General features: G+C 33.7%; 1 protein-coding gene across 7 annotated transcripts in view; it reads left to right on the plus strand.

Moving 5' to 3' along the window:
- Nucleotides 1-22555, plus strand: part of ZBTB20 (zinc finger and BTB domain containing 20) — an 825027-nt gene that overhangs the window by 32605 nt on the left and 769867 nt on the right. For 3 of the 7 annotated variants that reach the window (XM_082624261.1, XM_082624269.1, XM_082624271.1), the window contains exon 1: nt 13454-13572. The exons of 3 other annotated variants lie outside the window; for them this stretch is intronic. The gene's annotated coding sequence lies outside the window, so the exon portion shown is untranslated. Of the gene's footprint in view, nt 1-13444; nt 13573-22555 lie in introns of those variants that run through there. One more of the 7 variants, XM_082624274.1, reaches the window with a different exon arrangement.

Raw genomic sequence — 22555 nt, forward strand, 5'->3', positions numbered from 1 at the left:
TTACAAGATCTGGTGCAAATTATTTACTGTCTCTGAAGCTCAATTTATTTCTGTGAAAAATTAGGATAATGTCAAATTACTTTGTAGTGTGGCAGGGAGGATTAAATTCAGTAATTATGTGAAGAAAGTCTTAAGCTGTTATATGATAGGCAAAATATAAATTGTTGATGTGAATCATTACTAGTTTGAAGAGATCCATAATACAAAAAAAATTGAGGACCTCTGGTTTAGGAATAAAAGAAGGAAATGTATTATCATTTAATGAATTATTGCTATAGGTCAAACACTTTATATCTGTTTTCATTGACTATGTATGCCCCATTTTTCCTAATGAGGAAACTGAAGTCATGGAAAATGAGAAAGCTAGTGAATGTGGACATTTGATTCAGGTTTGTTTGACTTTAAAGCTCATGTTTTTTCTACAAAAACACTCTGCTTCCTGCACACATAGAGATGGAGTGTACTATACATGGATAATTGAAAGTAAGGTGAAAAGCTAATCTTTCAAGTTCTCATTAAGATACAGTGACACCTTATATTTATTATTCCTCCTTTTACTGTCTCTAAATATTTCAAAATGGTTTACTTTTTTTTAAACAGCACTATGAGTTGAAAACTGTGAAATTTCAGATGTGATTAAGTAACTAAATATTGTATATCACCCGCTAGTTTTTCTCTATCTCAGATCACTTATTTGAAAAAGAGTCATGAAGAACGTTAATGGTTTATAATGCATTTCACAAATGAATATTTTGTAAAACTCAAAATTCTTAATTTTGGTGAAGGAAATGGTATATTTCATAATATATTTCAATTGGTATTTTATAATACCTAGGCAATCATGATTTTAAATTCATTGATGAGAATTGCCTACTTTATGTACAAAGTATCCCACTGGAAACCAACATTTAAACATTTCTTATCCTCTGGAGAGGGTCTGAGAAAAGGCAAGTTCCATGTAGTTTGAGTAATCAAAGTGGTGTAGGTTACACAGATGAGTCTAGTAAAGAGGAAAGATCATACTCATCTTCCTTCTAAGTCAGCTTTTCAGTGTAGCTTATTTTGTTGGAAATACATTTGCTTTTATAGAACATTAGGCATATCAAATGTAAATATGGAAGTACATTTCAAAATCCAAATAGAAATTATCTTTGGATTTTTCATACCTTACATTCCATCTGTTAGTACAAAAAATTAAGGGTTATAGTATTTTCAAAAGCTCTGGAGAGTGTTTTCCTTCCTGAAAAGGTATAATGGAATATGTATAAAAATAATAGCATGTTTTGCATTGCTTGTGCAGTTAATTGATCATTCCTGTCAATAATGGAATTGTCAGAAGTTTTATAAACAATAGGCAGAAATTGATGATGGTACCCTATATACATTCATTCAACACCATTTATTTAATTTTTGAGCACTTAATACTTTGAAGCATTGTACTTTGCACTCTGTGAAGATATAGGGATGGCTACAACATGACTTTGCCATCAGAAGCCTTGTAATTTTGTGAAATAGATAAGCATGTAAACAACCAACTCTGCACTAAAAAATATTCCTGATTTTGTACAATTAATCTCATTCTCTCCCTGGGAAGAAAGCTAGTTTTTAGCAAGTGTTCATAATGTGTAGACACTGTACTTAAAAATTAATACATTCAATGTGCTTTGAATAGTACCTTGCACTTTGTAGGTGCTCAACAAATATTATCTGTTATTATCAATCTAATATAATTATCAAAACAACTCTGTGAAATAGCTATTCTTATTTTATAGATGAGGTATACCAGACATGGAAAAGTAACTTGCTTAAAAATACATAGCCAATATGTGTTATTCAGATATGAGTCCAAGGCCCATGCTGTAGTACAGTGGTCTCAAAAATAGTGTACATGCACTCTAGGAAATACAACAAATATTTGAGAAGATATCAAAACTTTTATATATATTTTTATTTAAAAAAATCTAGAGGCTTCCCTGGTGGTGCAGTGGTTGAGAGTCCACCTGCTGATGCAGGGGACACGGGTTTGTGCCCTGGTCTGGGAAGATCCCACATGCCGCGGAGCGGCTGGGCCCGTGAGCCATGGCCGCTGAGCCTGCGCGTCCGGAGCCTGTGCTCCGCAACGGGAGAGGCCACAACAGTGAGAGGCCTGTGTCACGCAAAAAAAAAAAAAAATCTAAGAAATTAAGATTTACTAATATGCAGATTGTTGCTGGTAATGTCAAAGTATCATTTACACACATTATAAGTTATATAAAGTATCCTGAGGGGAGAGAGGGAGTTGATTTGCTTTAAGATTTGGGGGTACTGAATTTTCTGTGCCTTGTTATAAGTCACAGATTACATTGTCTAGTGCTAAATAAATCAACTCATGAAACAAACCGACTGTGGAAAAAAATAGCAGAATAAGGATAAATACTAATAAGCACATTTGAACAAGAATATCTCATACATAGTATGAATCCGTTGTCAGCTATATTACAAAATTTTTTTAAATGATGATTTAATCATATTTGACACTAAGTCAACCAAAAATAATGATCAAGAAGTCTATTTGAAATGTGGATTTATATTCACTCTCATTAAGGATGAACCTCATCCTTAGTGTATGGCATGCCTTGAGAAAAATGACTGAAACATTGCATGAAAAATAATATTACAACAAACGATATAACATTTATTTGTCAGCAAATGCTGTTAGACAATGCATAGAAAACACTGAAGATTTGAAGAAATGTGTTTGAATAAATTATATAGTGTGAGAGGTTCACTGTGTTGTTAAATGAAAGTATAAGTATTTCTAATATTTCAACCAATGGTATTTGTTAGGCTCAATTTCAGTAATATGAAGAACTGCGTTTTTATGGATCACTAAAAGGATTACTGGAAAAGATACCTTCCGAGAATCAAAATGCCCTCTAAGTAAAATAATGTATTCTGAAAAAACTATGTTAACGTAGTTTTGTAGTGTTGGAGTGGTTGATGTGGTTGGAATGGAAAAAAGATTTCTGGGTAAGATTACAGAGCTACTTCTGCTCATGACATTCATTCGCTCATAATTTATAAGCAAGCTATTTTAGCAAATCAGTTCAAGTGAAAGGATACACAAGTGCTGCAGGATGTCATTGATGTGATTAATTTGTTTTTGTTTTTTTAATAAAATATTTAAAATGTAGTAGAAAACAGAATCAAATATGGAAGTGGAATCTTTATGATACTTTGTAGTATGATGGAAAGTGGCCATGAATTTTGTTTGTACCACTTGAGGTTCACTGCTATTCAGTGGGAGATCATTGAGAAGCGATATGAAATTTGTTGCAGTTATGCATTTTTATTTTACAAAATGACAAGAGTTCTAATTTTGCCACCCTTTTCTGTGATGACAGGTGCTCTCTAACAAATATTTCTGGGAAAAAAAAGAAACATACTTGATCTTTTTTTTTTTAAGTAATTATACTAACAATGAGTGAGAAGATAACTGCTTTTTGAAAGATCCATAGTATGGAGAGGACATTTTCATACTGAATGTTTGTTGTTATTTCCAAATAATGTGATTTTGTTGCCAAAACCAATGTAATTGTAAAACTCCAGTTTCTGTATAATTTAAAAACTGCACAAAAACTGTATCTGAATATTTTTTAAAACTTGAAACAGAATTTTATAACTTGTTTTACAATCCTCCAAATGAAATCTTTAAATAGATTTTAAAAATTCTTTTGTTAAAAAAATAAAAATGCTACAGGTACCTCTTAGTTTTTAAGAATGACCGGTTGACATCTGGGAAGATGAAAATTTACTAGCCAAATTTCAACAAAATCTTGTACACAATTGGTGGTTGGGATTAAAAATTGAGTACTGTGATTGAATAAGCACAGCTAATGGTGCTCTTCTTCCATTTGGATCTACTATTTTGTGAGGCTTTTCCCCCCTCCATGACAACCATTACAGCTAAGCATCATAATAACCTGAAAGTAGTACCAGATTTTCAAATGACGGCTTCACAAAGTGTAAAACCAAGCCAAGATACAAAGAATAACAAATATTTCATCACATTACTCTAAAAATTGTGTTTTTTAGTGAGAACAAAAATATTTGAAAGTTGTTGATAAATACAAAGTTAAAATTTATTTAAAATATTGTTTATTTCTTGTTTACCTCATTCTTTAAAACCACTATTACTTCATATGTTCTATAATATCTATAATGTAGTAGTATGTCTATAATTTATAAATAATTGTATATATTCGAGTGTGGGCTTATATTTAATCAGTGCCTAGTCAGAAAAACAGATATGACTCAAAACAGAGGGACTTTAATCCAGGGAATTGGTTGCAAAAGTGTTGAAAAGTCTGGTGGAAGGAAAAGATGGTGGCAGTGTTTTTTAGCAATAAATACCTGTAGAAAGCAAGGGAAAGTTTTGTTACCCAGAGCTTATAAGCACTGTGCTGCTGAGGCAGCTGGAGCACTGCTTCTGCTGTAAATGTTAGAATCACCATGTCCAGGAAGCCAGGTGACCACACTCCTACTGACACAGCAAGAGCCCAGGAGTCCACAGTTCCTCCAATGCTGTTGTATTTGCCCTGGCTGGTAGAGCTTCCAGTCACCTGTGATGGCTGCTTCTGTTCTGCACCTGTGGTACTACTGCTGCAGTCAGCAGTCCTGAGAGCCAGATCCCAAAGAGCTCTGTGCTACAGAAGCTGTTGAAGCACCATTGCTGAGACTGCTGGTGCCACAAACAGAAGGAAAAAAAAATTCTCTTTGATCTTCTGCCAGTGCATCCCATCCTGGTAAAGCAACCTGGGAAATGTAGTTTTCAGGTTCCACCACATAAGAGCACACGGAGGAGGTGGGAATGGAGTTGAGAACCAACAGACAAATCATCTACGTAGAGTTCAAAATATTTTTACTGATGGGATGTATAATTTTTAAAAATTGGGGAATCCATTGACCTAGAGTATAGGGGTAGTAGATCATTAGTAAAACTACATCTCCCTCCACATTTTATTAGCTTGTTTTAGAAAATGGATTCTGGTCTGTTATCTAAAACAAGGGTTGTTATTCAGGAAACACACACTGGCAATATATCATTTATTTACAACCAGTATCTGTTTTGATTACTAGTTACAGTAACATTTCTTATTGGTCTATGCCCATGCCTTTCCAGCTGTAAATATTTTGTGTATCACCCACCACTGCCTAAAAACTGCTCGGATTTATTCTTTATTTCTATACACTTATTAATCTAACTTTAAAAATAATAGTATAGTTAAAATGTAGCACCTGGAAAACCAGAATTTTTTAAAATTATATCTAACATTTTATTTTATAACATAAATATTTTATAATATTTATTATTTTGTTGTAAAATATATTGTAAACATTCAGTTAAACTGCTACAGCACAAAGTAATTATTGAGTGGCATATTGAATTAAATGCATTTGTTGGTGGAGGGAGTGTAGTTAAAGAAGTTTATTTTAGGCAAAAACCACATGGATTTTATTAAAATATTAGCTTAGAGTGCTTTGCAGTTTATTTCAGTTACAAACTTTTAGATATGATTTCATAAGAAGTGTGTATTGGAGTCCCAGATCATTAAATTTCTAAAATGAAATCCACAATGATGATTTATTTCTTTAATAACCCTTTTCATAATTAATACAGATTTAATTATGGGCAGTGTTCTTCTCTTATTGATTACTAATAAAACTGTTTCCTGATGAGACACTTGTTTTTTTATGTTCATATTCTACATAGGTTTAAATGATGCTGGGAGTATTATCTGAGTTGTGGAAGGTCCAGTTAGTGTTACATTTTAAGTGGTAAAATGTCATCAGTTTGAAATAGAGGAGAACACCACATTTAATTTAGTGATAATCCTAAATTTATAGATTTTCAACATAAAGTAGAATTTAATTTGATAATTTTGAAACACCTAACATAATTATCAAAATAAAATTTAATTTAATGAAATTCATTTCAAAATTTCTATTTCACAAGAATCCTGTGGACGTATCTGATACATTATACCTTCTGATTTGTATATACTCTGATTAATGAGGTTTTCCTGTATTTGTTATTAATAGAAATGAAGAAGATTGAGATTTTATGTAGGTTCTCTTCCAAAAGCTTGATATGACCTTATATATTTAAAAGGTTATGTTTGTAAGCCTATATCTTATCGGGGTTAAATGAGCTTTCTTAAAAATAAGAGATACTGTTTCTACCTGTTTTGAATTGTCCCTGTGGCCTGTTGCCTCAGAGGAGTTAGCAGGCTCTTTTCATGCTGACTCTATTATTAATATCTGGCTTCAATATTACTGGAAGATTGTTATTAATGTTTCCAACTCTTTAATCAAACTGGTTCCTGGTATGTTTCATCACTTTTGAAAGTTATTTATTTATATTCTGCTTTTATTCATTATGCTTTCTTTAAATTTTATTTTGAGACAGGTATACTTTTTCTCAAATATATGTAAATGAATATTGAAATTATTATTGGGGAATATATATACTCAAACTTGTTTCTCATCATTAGTTTTTTCTGAAAATTTCTTCCTAATATCACCAGTTCATTATTCTAAAAAATTTTTGGAGTAATTTTGTCAAGCTCCTCCCTTTATCCCTTAAAAATTCCACTTGGATTGAGTTTAGGCCTGACTTCTACCACTTATTAGCTGCAAGACTTTGGGCCTCAGTTTCCTCATCTATAAATGAAAACATTAATATTACTTTTCTTATAATGCTGTTAGGAGGATTAAATGAGTTAGTGTATGTAACACCAAGCACAGTTCCTGACACATTATAATAGTGATAACTTTTATTATAAGAATGGATCCTTACTAATAGTAGCAAGAATACGGAGACAGTTTTTGCATGTAGAGTCACCAAGCAGGACAGTGGGGATCTCACTAACCTGCTGGACAAGCAACATCTATAGCAATTAAGATGCCTCTTTTATATCTTCCATGTAACTTTTATTTTTCCTATAGAATGCACTCTGTAGTTCGTTTCTTTTTCCTTGTGCATTGAATATAATGTGTACATATGGATAAATTATTATGTAAGGGTTGAAACTTTAAAGACGGTTGCTAACGCTGTTCTAGATTGTCTAGGAGAGAAGATTGAGCAGGGAGCAGAAAAAGTTAATGTAGTATATATACCTAATACATTTTTCTAGAGCCAGGGAGATATTGAGAATGACATTTTTATGTTTTTTAATTCTTTGATTCAAAATTATTGATTGTGTCACAAAAGAACTCTCCTCCCCTAAATTTCTGAAGATATTCATAACATTTAATATCAGTTTATAGAGGTAGTAACAACAGTAATAGTCATAATAAGCTTGTAATTCAGACATTAATCTCTGTGCCTCTTTTCCACATGGCCGTATTTCTCCTGTGTGTCTATGGAAAAAAAGGTGATTGACTCATGTCCATATCTGAGTCATTCTATGTTAAAGATACTTTTGACTTTTTACTATTCACTATTCACCATTTACTGGCCACTATTCAAAGTGCCACTGGTCACTCCGTGCAACTCCTGGAGTATTTTCTGTCTCAATTAAGAAGCTTCTATGTTTGCAAAGGCTACAGCATAGGAGTGAATGTATGGCAGTACTTTATTTTTCCATCTTTTTATTCCTTATTATACTATTAAATGAGGTTGTAGAATATACCAAGCTTTCCACGTTTGGAGAGAAGAAGAATATTTGCATCACAAAAAATGCAAACCTCTTAGAATTTAATATTAGGTGTCACTCTTTTTAAAAAAATCTGTGGCCACCTTGACATTGGGGAATTTCTCACTGCCCCCCTCCTTCCTGTAATTCTCCTCTCTTCCTCCTCTCATCTCATTTCTATGCTCCCCTACCTTCAAATTATTATTAATTTCTTTTGAAGCACACTTTAAACACACAAGAAGAATTATTCAGGTCCCACTCTTTGACCCTAACCAGCTTAAAAGGTATTTTTCTCAAAGGATATGGTTCTATTCCTATGAGGCACTCTAAGGCCAATTTCAGACTTATACTTGAACACTTATGTTGTAGATGTGAAAGAAAAAATGGATAACAAAATGTAAAGGGAAGCTGAATTTTTTTCTCAGAGATGAGTTAAAATTCTGCTAGCTATAGGACAATACCTTTTTTATTCAACATTTTATTTTGAAATTTTTCAGACACAGAAAAGTTGAAGAGTATTATTTTTTTTTGTCTACTGTAACCATTTTTGTTTTTTCCAAGATCTTAAAGTAAGAAAACGTTCTATATGTGATTTAATATGTGTTAAAATGCTATTTACAGGTTGTTTATATCATCCTTGCAACTCAAATTTATTAAAGTTTTTAATAAGCCAAGATTTATAAATCCCATATATTGCTTTGTATGTTCATTTGTTCAATCATTCATTCATTTGTTTATTCATTCATTCAAGAAAACTTTATTGAGCTTCACCCATATTCCAGGTGTTCTGCAAGGTGTTAGGCTGACAAAACTTAATAAGTAGAACCTCTGTTCTGGGAGGTTCCTTCAGTCTGGTGGAGAAGGGAGTTGTGTTAAAGGATAGATGTCTACAGCACTGCAAAGTGTATAATAAAGGTACTCCCAGTGATGTAGTTTACATGGAATGCTTTGTTTTTGTTTTAAAATTAAATATTTGTTGACTAGAATTGACATTAGATATGCATCTCTTCCCATATAAGGGTCATACTACTGACCTACCACTAGTAAACTATGGTTTATCTATAATCTCTTGGTACTGATGAGATACAATTTTAAGACAGATGACCAAGATTAAGGATTAAGGATCATTATCTAATTAGGCCAGATAGAATTGACTTTATGATGGTGGCCTCAGTACTTAGTGACACTTAGTCATTTTGACCCACTAATCCAGACTTTGCTTTTCTACCCACGTACTAGGGCTAAAAGTCTTGTTCTGTCCATCATTGCAACATGACTCTTATTTTCACTCCTCTCCCTTATTTTTCTTTTTAATCTGTGCAATAAAAGTATCTTTTGGGAATGTTCTTGTGAACAATCTTAAACTGTCCCAACATTTTTTCCTGTTTAGCCTCACATAATATAAAAACATTAATGATGCCTGAGAAAGGACTTGGCAAAAGTATACTTGGGATAGGGGTAAATTGTTTCGAATTTAGTTGACTTTCTTTTCAAAATTAAAAAAGTATCACCCTTTATGTACATGTGGAAGTATTCATTTGCCAAGTCAACAATCTCTGATCAAAGTACACTGTAACCCTAAAATTAATGAAATTTTATGCTCCAGGGCAATAGGTATCATGGATTTCCACAATCATTTAAGAAGTACATGTGCTGTGTATTTGTAGAAGACACTTTACTAGGCACCTGGGGGATAGTGGACAAAATTAACTCAATGGGTCTATAAACCACACTGTTAGAGAAAAAACTATTTCCAATCTAACCCCAGTACCTCCTCCTGCTACACACACACACACACACATAGGCACACACACCTTTCATAAGCCACATTTTAAATTTAGGTATTTATATTTATTTTGTTTAATTTCATTTTTAGCTTTTTGTTGGAAGTACAGGAAGTTTAAGGCACTGCATTACATGGGATATTACATTAAATAGTGGCAAGATTATTTGCTTTGGCTAATATTGTTCACATGCCTGCCCCCCACCAGCCTGTGAAGGTCTTCACAAGCAGAAACTACACCATATGTTTTATTTTCACCCTCAAGTATAGTGTATGGCACATAGTGGGCACAAAATACATGTTTAATTAATGCACAAAGATCAGAGCAGATAAATTTTCTTGCAGAATGAGACATTAGTATAAAAGTCTTCAGAATATATCTCTAAAAAATTTAACATTAAAACCAACTGTGTAAAAATCATAGGATGATATTATTCAGCATCTCTTACAAATCATTTATAATTAAATCCTTGTTTTCTTCCATGCCTTTCTCAGGCTATGGAAAACAAGAATTTTTTAAATTGTATTTTATTTATTATTTATTTAGTTCTTTAAATAATTACTTGCATTCGTATTTGATATTTGAACTAGGGAACCTTTAAGAACTGTGTAGTTTTTTTGTTTTTTTTTTGTTTTCTTTTTTAAACACAGGGTATTCAGGAGAATAATGTATGGGAACTACATATAGTGCAAGTAGCCTTTATGAATTGATAGCCTTATTGGTTACAAGTTATTTTCCACTTCAAGCAAATGTTTGCACATATTTATGGACATTTGGAAACAGGCGATTGAGTGGATTATGTAAACTTTTACATAGACTCTTAAACCAAATGTATTGAGAGTTCTGGGTGTAAATTAGAAGAGCAAATTTGCTATATTAGTAAACAAGTTAGGAGGAATCATCAGGATGTGTTGGATTTCACTCATAAGCGCAGATTCTTATGCCTAGATGAGGCCTGAGCTAGAATTAGATATTGGGAGACAATATGGTGTAGGGATTAAGCATATGATCTCTAAACCAGACAGGCTGGATTCAAATCTCATTACTTCTGTGCTGTGTGATCTTGGGCAAATCACTTAACCTCTCTGTTTCTTCACCGGGAAAATGAAACTAAAAACAATCCCTACCTCTTAGAATCATTATTAGGATTTAATGAGTTAATTTATGCAAAGTACTTAGAGGAGTTCCTGGCACATAGTAAGGACTTAAGCATTGGCTATCATAATCATTATTATGATAACCAGTTCAATTCCTTCCTTTCAAATTTAATTTAATTTATTATATGAAGCTGAGGATGGCTACATGACTTGCCTAGGTTACACAAACTACTCGTGGTGACAGTAGGACCAAAACCAGTTCTTAACTCCCACTTTAGGATGTTTCTACAGGATGAAATTGCCCCATGGCATATCAACATATGAAACAACTTAATTTAATAACTTTATAACTTCAGAGACTGATAGTTAGGATTATTGTTTCATGTGGTGCTATGGTTAATTTAATACGTGGATCTCCAGTTCTAACAGGGAAAGTGTATCTTGAACTCCAGAAAGTACTAAGAATATGTCACTTACTGTGCTTGGAATCTAGTAAAGTATGCAGATATGGAGAAAGTGTTGGGATGTTGTGCATTTTTCACTAAGCCAAAATATTTGTTTTTCTTTTTTAAATTCAACTAACTGGTTTTTCTTTAGAAAAGGTGAATAGCCCTCATGGTCCTTTACATTCCTTTTGACTCCTGCTAGTAGAAATCAAATACTGTCTTCTTATTCTTGTGTTAAAGCAAACTAGAGAAAACAATAATACCTAGAACCCTATTTTAAAAAGTCAGGACATACTAATATATAATCCAAATCAGTCTGTCAAACTGTGCAGCTTGTGTGCTTTTTTAAGTGGCATTTTTCTTCATACATTTGAACAAAGCTTCAGAGAAACAATAGGGCAATAGTAGAAAAACAGAACTGCCTGACTGAGCAGTAAGGGGTGAGATGCATGCTGGTACCTTAGGCACACTAAGTGAGTCTTAGAAAGGTTTTTCTCAGGACATGTGACCAAAAGTAGGGGGCTGTAACCTCCCCTTTCACGTGTGTCTGCCCCCTCTTTATTAAGCAACCACCCTTGAGAGGGGTATAACACTACTGCAGTACCAGAGAATTAGAATTGGTGGTTTACAGTGAGAGTGGAGGGTCTGGAGTTTTGGTTTCTTGCTAGAATTTTCCCAGGACAGTGTACATGTGTGGCCAGACATCACGTTTTAATTTCTGTGCTATGGGTTATTTACTCTTATAATAGCTAAAACAATATTGATCTCGATTCTGAACATGACCCAAGATTTAACTGACATTCTAAAAGATTTTTGTGAATCAGATGAAGATATAGTTAATCTATAAGTTGTATATTGAAGTAATTAAGTTATTCATTTTATTAATCGAAAACTGACTTTTAAACAAAGGAATTGATACTTATATACTGAAGTAGTTTTGTTTATGCAAAGGAACACATCCTAATTTTTGAAGCATGGTAAAACACTAAACCATGTAAAAAGGATGATTCTACAATGAATGTACTTAATTATTGGTGCCCAAATGCAGGGTTTGAACGGGTCAGAATCAGTCATTTTTTCATTTTTATGTAAATTTTCTTTAGAATATTTAACCTGTATTGTAATGTTTCTAAGTCCCATCTAAATGACACACAGCCAAACCGTATAGAAATATTTTGAGGAAGGTGGCTGTCTAGGTAGACAGGCAGAGTCTAGTTTAAAAAAATTGGGGGACAAGGAGAAGGGCTTGAAACTAGTTCTGTTTTCTGATCTTTGTAATTCCATAGCTGCAAATGTATCACTTATGAAATAAGAAAAGGCATGGGGGAAGGGGTGGGGAAACACGTGATGGGGTAAGGAGTGCAATATCAGCATTATTTTGGTTCTAGCACGTAGACAAAAAACGGTTAGAGGCATTAGACAAAGAAAAACAGTTTTTTTTTCTTTTAAGGAAGCATTGATTATTTTTATTTTTTCCTCCTAATAAAAGAACAAGGGAGTTCTGCTGTGGTTTCAGATCCATATTCTATGAAATCTTGTCCTGCTTGTGATGGAAGCTCCTTGTGGGATTTATTTCTATTGTTGTAACACTATGTACTATATGCATTGCACCTGTTCACACAGAGTACATTGCATTGTGGTGTTTTTTTACAGAGATGCTTCAAATAAGAAACCAATCTGCCTTCTTCTAGAGTACCAATCTATTAGTTACTTAATTAAACTTAATTCTGATTTTGTCTGCAATGTTGCTTATGGTCTTGATTTATTTACTGAGCAATGATTTCTTCTTTGCAGTTATCAGTTTTGTCTGAGATCAGTTTTCTTATTGTATGGAGTCTGTTTTTTTCAGAGCCTCCTTTAAGACTGCTCTGACTTTAAAATCATTACTAGGCTTTTGTCAGAGCAGATTTGTTGACACTCTTTTCACATTAAAAAAATAAATTTAAAAGATTGCACAAATAAGCTATGTATTTCACTATTTCCTGCTAATATGCAAAAAATGTATTTATGATAATTACATGTACTGTGTGCCAGAACTGAAACAATACATTCCTCATAATGGAGCATAAATAAAGAAGGTGGAGCCAGCTGCTCTTAAACTGTTTATTTGCAAGCAGTAATGATATAGAGAATATACCTTTTTCACTCTGTTAGTCTGGCAATACTGAACCTGTTGCTGCATTAGACGAGTTGCATTTTGCTGGATAGGGGAAGCAAGGCTGTCTGCTGTCTGGTAGGAGGGCTTTGTCTGTGCCTTTCTCTCTCTGTTTCCTTCTGTTTTTCTTTCTCTCTCTCTCTCCTCTTCTCTCTCTCTCTCTCTCTCTCTCTCTCTCTCACTCGCTTGCTCTGTCTCTGTCTCTCTCTCCCTCTCTGCCCCCCACCCCCTGCCTTGCTCTCTCTCTCTCTTCCCGTCTCTGTGGTTTGTAAGGTAGGTTGCAGTGTGTGTATATACACAACATCAAGAGCAGGAAAATGGACTCATTAGGGAGGCAGGCAGTCATTACCACTCACACTGTACTTCCAGGGAGACACCGATTATGAGAAGAGAAACTCAGCGCTGGGGAAGAAGGTAGGGCAGACAACTTTCAAAAAAAAAAATCCTGCTTCCTCAATCCCCCCTCTACCTATCATGTCCTTTAGCCCCCAGTGCTTTTATTCTTTCTCCCTTGAATTTTAATTTCTAGATTTAAGTTTGACAGAGGTATTGCTAGCTTAAAATTTAGAACATCTATAGGAGGCCTATCCTCTACTAATTTTCTTCCTACTTATTTAAGGGTGTGCCCTTGTGATTTAGTTTAATTACTTTAAAAATAATTACAAACAAACCTATTTTTCTTACTGAAGTCCCAAATAAATCAGTATCTTTCACTCTTTTAAAACAGACCCCTCGTATGTTTGTCAGTCTCTTTGCTTTTCTTGTCTGTTTATGCAGTTCCATCTGTCTGTCTATATATCATGTTGTCCTTATTTATTGCTAACTGGGTTTTGTTAGTAATGTGCCAATGAGTTTTAGCTGCAGTGACAGCGTGGGTATTACTAAAGTGAGACTCTTGTTCTTTGTTTTACATTGAAGTTTAAAGTCCATATTTATAGTTTAAATCCTCGAAGCAGGTTGAATAATTTTTGCCAGTATGTTTTTTGGATGACATTGACCATAAGGTGAGGGGTTGTCACTGAGGGTGGGTAAAAATCTAGTAATTATTTTTATTATTACATACTCTTCTATACTACATGTGGGGGGTATTCTGAAAGGAATAAGCTACTCTGTTTTGTAACTTGTATTTTGCAGATGGACTTTTACATTTGTAGGGATATCACTGGTTAGTAAGATTGCAAACTTTCTTAACAAGCAGTTTTTATCCTAGGACAGTTTCCTTTCAGTATGTTACTGTTTATTTATGCTTGGGGAGGGAGAAGTGGGGGGCTGGCCGTCTTTTTACAAAGTGGAAGCTATGAAGTGTATCAGGCCATCTTATGCAACAACTGTAAGTATTCATTTAACATTTCGAGAACTATAAATAATGCACTTGTTATTTCAAACATAGTTTTGAGGTGCTTTCTTTTTCCTTTATTATTTATTTTTCTTTTGTATGATGGGGAAAAAAAGTTGCATTCACAACTAGGTGACATTGTTGAAGAGTTTTCCCAGAACAGTGTTCTTCAAAATTCAAAGAAGTAGTTAAATAGGTCCATTTGAAATGGTCTCCTTAGTGGAGTTTTATTTCGATTTGTCCAAAAGTAAAACTGTTGTTCCTTTGATAAAAATTAAGTCAGGTGGTAGGATACGCAAATGTTTTCAGCATACACATTAAGCAGTGATAGAAAATGGATGCTAATCTATAGAGATCTTTGATAATAACAATCACCTTTTCATAATAAATTATTTATTTAATAGAAGTGGCAGACTTTCTTTTTTTTCTTTCTTTCTTTTTTTAAATTCCATTAGGCCTCTCTGACAACACAAAGAAGTCCATAAAGCAATATTCTTAACCCACCTGGGACGCCAGAGCAGATTCCCAAACACATTCTCAAGGTTCAAACCTAGTAAAATGTTTATTAAAAATCCATTATTCCAAGAAGGTGGTGAACTTTTGCTGCTAAAAGTCTTTTTTTCCTTTCTTTTAAAAAATTTATTCAGAGACTTTTAATTTGCTTATATTACCTAAACTTTTAATTTACTTATATTACCTAAACTGGAAGGCCAGCTTTGACCAAGAGTAGTACAGATGCTAAGTATACTCAGTCAGAGCCTGTCAGGGATTTTTTTTAACCCTGAAGGTCTAAAGGGGAACTGTGGGGGGAATCTGTTGAAAGTGTTTGTTCATATGGTATGCAATATATGGTGTTTCAAATGTGATTTTCTCCATTTCATACTCTTGACCCAAACATTTGTTTTAAAACTAATATGTCAAAAATGTGCATGTCTCATGCACCTGTCATTTTCTATATTAATATTATGAGAACTACCTAAAATTCTACCCTTTTTTCAAAAGAAATCTTTAATGTATCTCTTGACCAATAATTTTTTTTTCTGTACACATGTATGTGAGGAGATATCTGTGTGCATTTATGTATGTTTATGTACATATTCTCATACATGGGTGGATAAAAAAATCACAGATTCTTTGTGGATATGACATCTTAAAATTTCACATTAAGCATGTTTATGTTAATTAGAAGCAAACAAAAAACAGAGAGGTTTTTAAGAGAAGATGAAAATTTCCTTTAACCTTCTAGAAAGAATAAAAGAGTAAATAAACATTTAGTCATTTTTATGGTTGGCTTGATTTTTAGAATGTGTATATGTTTTCTTTTGCATTATAATTCTTAGCCTTCAGTAGATTTAAAATATTTTTAGTATGAAAAATAATCTTAGCCTTTTCTGGGAGGGACTGTCACAATCTAAATACAGCAGGACATTATAAAATGTGCATAAGTAAACTCAAAACCAGTGTATTCTGCTATATAGGGATTTGGAAAGCTGAAAGGCTTGCATCACAGGAGGGCTATAGAGTGCCAGAAGAATTCATTAACCAGCCTTGCTGGTTATGGTGGGCTTTTCCTATCAGCACATGAAATCTGCCTATTGAAAGCCCTGGAGTCTTGGTCAGGTCACAGTGTGTTTCGTTTTATTGTTGGAGCAGACAGTTATCTAACACACCCACATGAGGAAGTGCTCTAAAGCAGTTATTTCATGCTTTGCCATGCCCTGTAGCTAAAACAGTTTGGTACTGAGTGACATGTGTGTGCTTTTAAACTCCTATCCGATGAAAATCAGCTATGGCTCCTTGAAAAGGACCAAAACAGTGGAATGCAAGACAGTGTAATTCAAATGCTAAGCACATGCTGGTTTAAGCTTTTTTTCTTTAAGGGGAAAATCACTATGATTATTTTTAATGTAAAGACTATATAGTAATTTATTGGATTTTACTCATTACGATTTCAAAACTTGTGGATAGTTTCCTTCTTCATATTTTTCTCCAGAAGCCTACATTCATCAAAAGGATAGCAGCTGCATACTTTCCCCTGAAATGTGAACAAATAAATGGTATTCCTGTTTATTTATCTATTTTTGAATTTTAATGATTAGTCCTTGTGCTAATTAACAAATTCCCGTATTCATAAAATCTGGCACTTTATAAATATCCAATTGTGTGATTATCTACACATGTTCTGGCTTTCTATAAATATAGAAATTATCAGTGGATGTGTTCATGAACTTGCCCAAGCTTGAGTAGCAGCTAGTCATGCTGCCACATAGGAGCCAAGTTCGGACCCTGAGCAAATGCGTTGCCCCAGGGTCTGGCAAGGTGTGTGGAAGCAGCATCTGGCTGACGGCTAACTAGTGATCCTTGCCGGCAAAGGAAGGACTGATGTTGACATTCTTTGAATGCCACTAGTTCCAGCCTTTTTTCAGTCCCAAGGGTGCCTTCCTTAGGTCTAAAAGTTGATAATGGATATTAGAGCTGACTTGTCTTGGAGGCCACTTTAGAACTGTATTTTAACAAACTACATTTTTCAATGGAAAATACACTTTATTAAACTTTTACAAAAGAATAAACTAGTACATTCATCCTAAGGTCCTTAGCCAGTGAGAATCTAATAAGCATGAGAAGTTGCATAGCGCTGAAAAGAAAACCTAAATATTTCCATTTACATGGCCATGTGACTATCGCAAGCACAGAAATCATACATTGCTTACATAGTAATAGTTCACCCTACATCAAGAACAATAAACACTAGCAGTTGAACAAATGTGTACATGCAAAAGTTATTCTTAAATTAGAAATCAACCCTTTTATATATATTTTTTCATGTTGTATAAGCCATTTCGGTTAGCTTATGCAATCACTAGATATTATTTACAGTGTTACTACAGTCAGCATTGGCCATTTGATTCTTTGCTCCAAACTTTCAAATCACATATACAATTCCTAGGTTATCTGGCAAAACCAGAAATTTGCAATTTTCTTGAAAACCTATGTTTCATTCATTTCCATTGCTTAAGTAATTTCTAGCATTTTGCAGAATCCTCAGGGATTATAGCAATGCCAAATAACTAACAAAATCCTTTTAATTCTTTACCAAAAACCCAAGGGCAATATCTATATCCTAGAATTTCTAGAGAAAGCCTGAATTCATATGTTTTCCTGTAACATAGATATTATACATTTAATCATCAAATAACATTGATGCCAATTATGTTTAATGTATCAAAATATATTCCTTGAGCTCTATTACTTCTAATTTCAACATAGGCAATCTTTTGAGATTGTGGGAAGAAATAATGCCATCTATTATTACTATCGTGTATCTGTAACCACTACGGCAGATGTTGGAAACAACATTCAAGGGCCTATAAGAAAAAAGGGCTTTTCTGCCACTCTAGCTGTTCAACTGTAATAATGAATAAGTGGCATGCTATTTCTGCACTAAACTGTGGAAAAATTATGTTTGACTTTGGCTTCATAACCTCTCTTCTACTCCAGGATCAAGCCTTTTTGTGATTCTACAGTTCACTTGAAAGTAATCAGCTTGAGGACATGGACCTTGCCTTTCTGGAATCTTTTGACACTCAATTGAAACTTCACCTCGGGGTGTTCTGTAGTTCAGTTAACCAAAGCAACCCTTATATAACTGCTTTAACTTTGGGAAAGTTAGTTGCTGACTTCCAAGTGAGTATACTGATATAGGAACAAGGGCTGAATTCATTGATCCATCTAGTTAGCAGATGGAAACTGCAGATATTATTACTCATTTCTTAATATTAAGTCCTAACCTTTGAAACTTTGATGGGAAAGGTGGTAATTATAGCATAATGTGTTTATCTTCTTGATAGTAAAAGTAATTTTGCCACTGCATAATTCTGTCATGAGGTATGATGAATTTAACATACATATTACACATTATGCATTTAAAATATTAAGAATTTATTTGAAAGCTTTTCATATTAAATAACTAATGTAAGGATTTGCATTCAACAAATATAAAACTATTTAATGGAGCTTGGGGTTTTTGGAAATTAAAAAGATGTCCAATAAATTGAAACTAAAAATGATAATAATTATTAATCTTATACATAATAGTATTATTTTGTTTTTTAGAAATTTGTCATCTAAACTTTTTTTTAAACTGTGTTTGAATTTAAATTATTTAAAAGTTAATTCTCTCTAATGTTCAGAAGGCTTTAGTTTTTTACTAAATGAGCCTGGATATTTGCTATTTTTTTCCTTTCCTTTCAGAAATGTTCTGTGAATTACTGTTGTAATCAAATTATGATTTGTTGTTGGCAAATTCCTTTTATAGTATGAGCTTATTTCCAGTAAATGAAATGCAAGTAGGAGAAAATTAAAGTAATATTGTCAGTTTGCTCAGGTACCAAATTAAAACTTAGTAAAAAACAAAACAAAACAAAATCTATTGCTAGCAGAAAACTATGAATGTCCTAGGCTATGTAGTTTTTCTGGTAGATAGTATGTATGTATATAAAAACTGTATGGTTATTATTATAAACAAACAAAACCTCCTTATTTAGACACCAAGACACTTAAACAGTGAGAATATGGTCCTCTCTTTTATTGTTTTAAATAGGAACTAGGTAATATAGTCTCAGGAGTGGCTTTATACTGTTGGGTTTGTTGTTGTTATTTTGGTTATTGTTGTTTTTAAAAACTGGACATACTAAAATTCTTTTTGGCCCAGTAAATGTACTTTGGGTTTGAACATATTTACTAATATTTCCATCTTCTTGGTTGTTTGCACTTATCACCCAGCTTTAGATTGGGCAAGAAGAGTTGGAATAGTTCTTAGTTTTTCTAGTTCCTCAAGTCAACAAAGATCTTTATCCCTTCACCTTATCTATAGATGGGAGGAGAATAGAGATGATTAAGAAGCAAATGGAGATAAGAATATAAGTAAAGCTGAGGGTAGAGAGAGTGGGGGCTTTTGAAGCTTCTAAATATGTAAGTCTAATGAAGGAAAAAGACTTTCTCCCCAACCATCAATAAAAGCCATCTAATCTGTTGGACACAGCATTCTCTTCTCCCTATGACTGTTTAAAACAGATCTACCTAAATTCTCCCTCCACTCCAAGACAGAATCCAGTGGTACTGCCAAGAGAAGATCATAGGAGAGAAAGTCATAATGAATCACATTTCTAATACATTCACTGCCAGGTTTTCTTCATACCTTTTTCCTTTTAAGCCTTGGGTTTGGAGTTGTGAGCAGATTTTCATAGTTGGTGGACAGCTTTCACTTGTTTTGATGAGAAGCCTTCCCAGCAAAGCATTCCCAAGGCATGCCATAGAACAGCATCATGATTTTAATTAAAATGGATGAAATGATTGACTGAAAAGTTTGTCTGTGTGTGTGTATGCATGTGCGTGTGTGTTTTCTCTCTTAAAATAAAATAAAGTTAAATACTTTTTATATGAAACAAAACAAAAACAACTCTAAACTTCCTATCAGTCTGAAAGGATTCAGATTTCTTTTTAGAGTGGCTTTCTGAAACCATTTTTGTATAGTGGTTTTGACCAGCACATTCTATTCCATTCCCTGCCCACTTGCTGCTTTGCTTTTTAAATGTTAAATGAATGTGAATAATTCCTTAGTTTAAAAAAGAGCATGTTCTTATAATAGGCGCAGAATATACCCATGAATATAAAGATGTGCTAGAACTTATAAACAATCCTATCAACTTAGCATGAAAATACATGAATGAAAGTTTTAGAAACTAATTTTTTTCCTAGTATGTTGAGAGAAACCCTATGGTGTGGTAAACAAACCAAACCAAACCAACCAGCCAACCAACCAAACAAAAAACAGTGCCTTGGAGAATAGGAGGCATTAACTAATGCCAAAAAGGATTTAAAGTGGTTAAATTTGGAGGCCTAGTCCTAACTGACTATATGACTTCAAATAAATCATAATCTCTCTGTTCCTCAATTTCCTTGCCTGTAAAATGAAGGGAAAATCTCTTTTTTAGATTTTCTTTTATCTTAAAGATTGTGTGCTTTTATTATAAATAGCTATATATATATATATATGTAATTCTGTTTGCATTTTCTACCTATAAATCACAAATGTATGGAGAAAAGTTTAGGTTGGTAATGATGGAAGAATAAAGGGAATTTAGGTGATCTGAGAGACCACACATGTACTTTAATTTTTTGGTTGTTGTTGTCCTCAGTATATATCACAGTATATTATTGGGTCTATTTAATAATTCAATGAATGCAATAAACCAAAAGTTGTCATTTGTCAGACAAAGTGACATAATTGCCTATGGGTTCTTTGATAAAAGGGCTACTTTTTCTTTTAATCTGTGCATTATTTAATTTATTTTTTAACACTTTTTAAAAAAATTTAAGTTTAGTTAACTTACAATATTATATTATCAATAGTTTCAGGTGTACAACATAGTGATTCAATATTTTATAGAATAAAGACCTATTAAAAAATAAATAAATAAAATAAAATAATGCACAGGGCTTCCTTGGCGGTCCAGTGGTTAAGACTCCGCGATTCCACTTCAGGGGGCACCAGTTCAATCCCTGGTTGGGGAACTAAGATCCTACATGCCACACTGTGCAGCCAGAGGAAAAAAAAATTTTAAAAAGGACAATATGGGAAAAGAACCTGAAAAAGAGTGGATATATGTATATGTATAACTGATTCACTTTGCTGTACAGCAGAAAGCAACACAACATTGTAAATCAACTATACTCCGATAAAAAGGGCTACTTTTAACTGAATGCAGCACAACATGGTTACTAAGGCTCCATTCCTCCCCACTGGCCACTAGGTGGAGAGGTGGTCCATGCCCGTGGCCTTGCCCATAGTAAACAGCTCACTTCCAACTTTCTATTGGCAAAGCTGTGCTATATGTGTTTGGACGAGTCTGTGAACACACACATGACATTTTGCAGAAACCATCAGAGAATATGTTCTCTTCTATACAGGCATGATGTGATAGTCGTGAAATGCAAAATGATTTGCTCCTTCTGTGGCCACTATTAATGCTGGTAGACCTAGGAGAAGGCCAGTATTACGACTCTGGTTTTAGTTGTCGCAATAGGGCCTCTTGCCTCTTTCCAATTTGTCCAGTTTGAAAGGGTCCTGAAATGAATGTCAGCACGACAGTGCCACCTTGTGTCCCTACTGCTGTGAGAGTACCTGATGTATGACACAGTGAAAAGGAAAGAGGTTATTTGCAAAAATTGGGCACATTGTTTCAAGCTCTGATTTTGCAGTGGCTGCACAAAAATCTATGTTTTAGTGTATTTGGCAATTCTTACTACCCAAAGAGAAGATAGGATGTGTTCACTTTACCCCTTCTCTCATTCCAGTGTATATTAAAAATACTTTAAAAATTCCAGGCACAAACAGGGATGCATTCAATTTAGAGAGGGGGATGAAGAAGACAGGGGTTGTTGGAGATATTCACCTAATTCTTACCACTTGTAAAGCCTCAGCCCAATCATTTCAGACGGTGAGGTGATCCTTTTAGCACATTCTCAGAGCAACTTTTATAGGTATACCTTGGTAACAGCACTTTTCACATTGTACTGCCATTGTTTGTAAGCATATCTTTCAACTAAACCATGAGTTTCTCCAGCATAGTGTTTGTGTCTTATTCATCCTTCTGCATCTAGAACTTTCTTTGGCATTCAGCCCAGAGGCACTCAGATGTTTGAGGTCTGAATAAATGATTATGTTTGGCTTGTTTATAACTTATTTGTTTTATATTTATTGTTTATTTTTTAAATTTTAAATAATTTTAGAGCTTTTTCTCTTTGGAAAAATACCTTCTGATACCACCTACTTTCCAAACATCCCTTTATAAATTTACTTTCTCTCACATTAAAAATGATTGTTTCTCTTTTTGATTTTGAAAACAATACTGCCTTTTCACGAGTGTATATTGTAGTTGACTTTGGGGTAAAGATAGTTAATCTCTAGTTCTACCTTTACAGCAAATTTGCTGTGTTATCCTGGGTAAGATGCTTAACTTTTCTAGGTTTGTTTCCCATGCATAAAATGAGCAGGCTGGA

The sequence above is a fragment of the Mesoplodon mirus genome, assembly GCF_964341445.2.
Source record: "Mesoplodon mirus genome assembly, chromosome: 6".
Classification (NCBI taxonomy): domain Eukaryota; kingdom Metazoa; phylum Chordata; class Mammalia; order Artiodactyla; family Ziphiidae; genus Mesoplodon; species Mesoplodon mirus.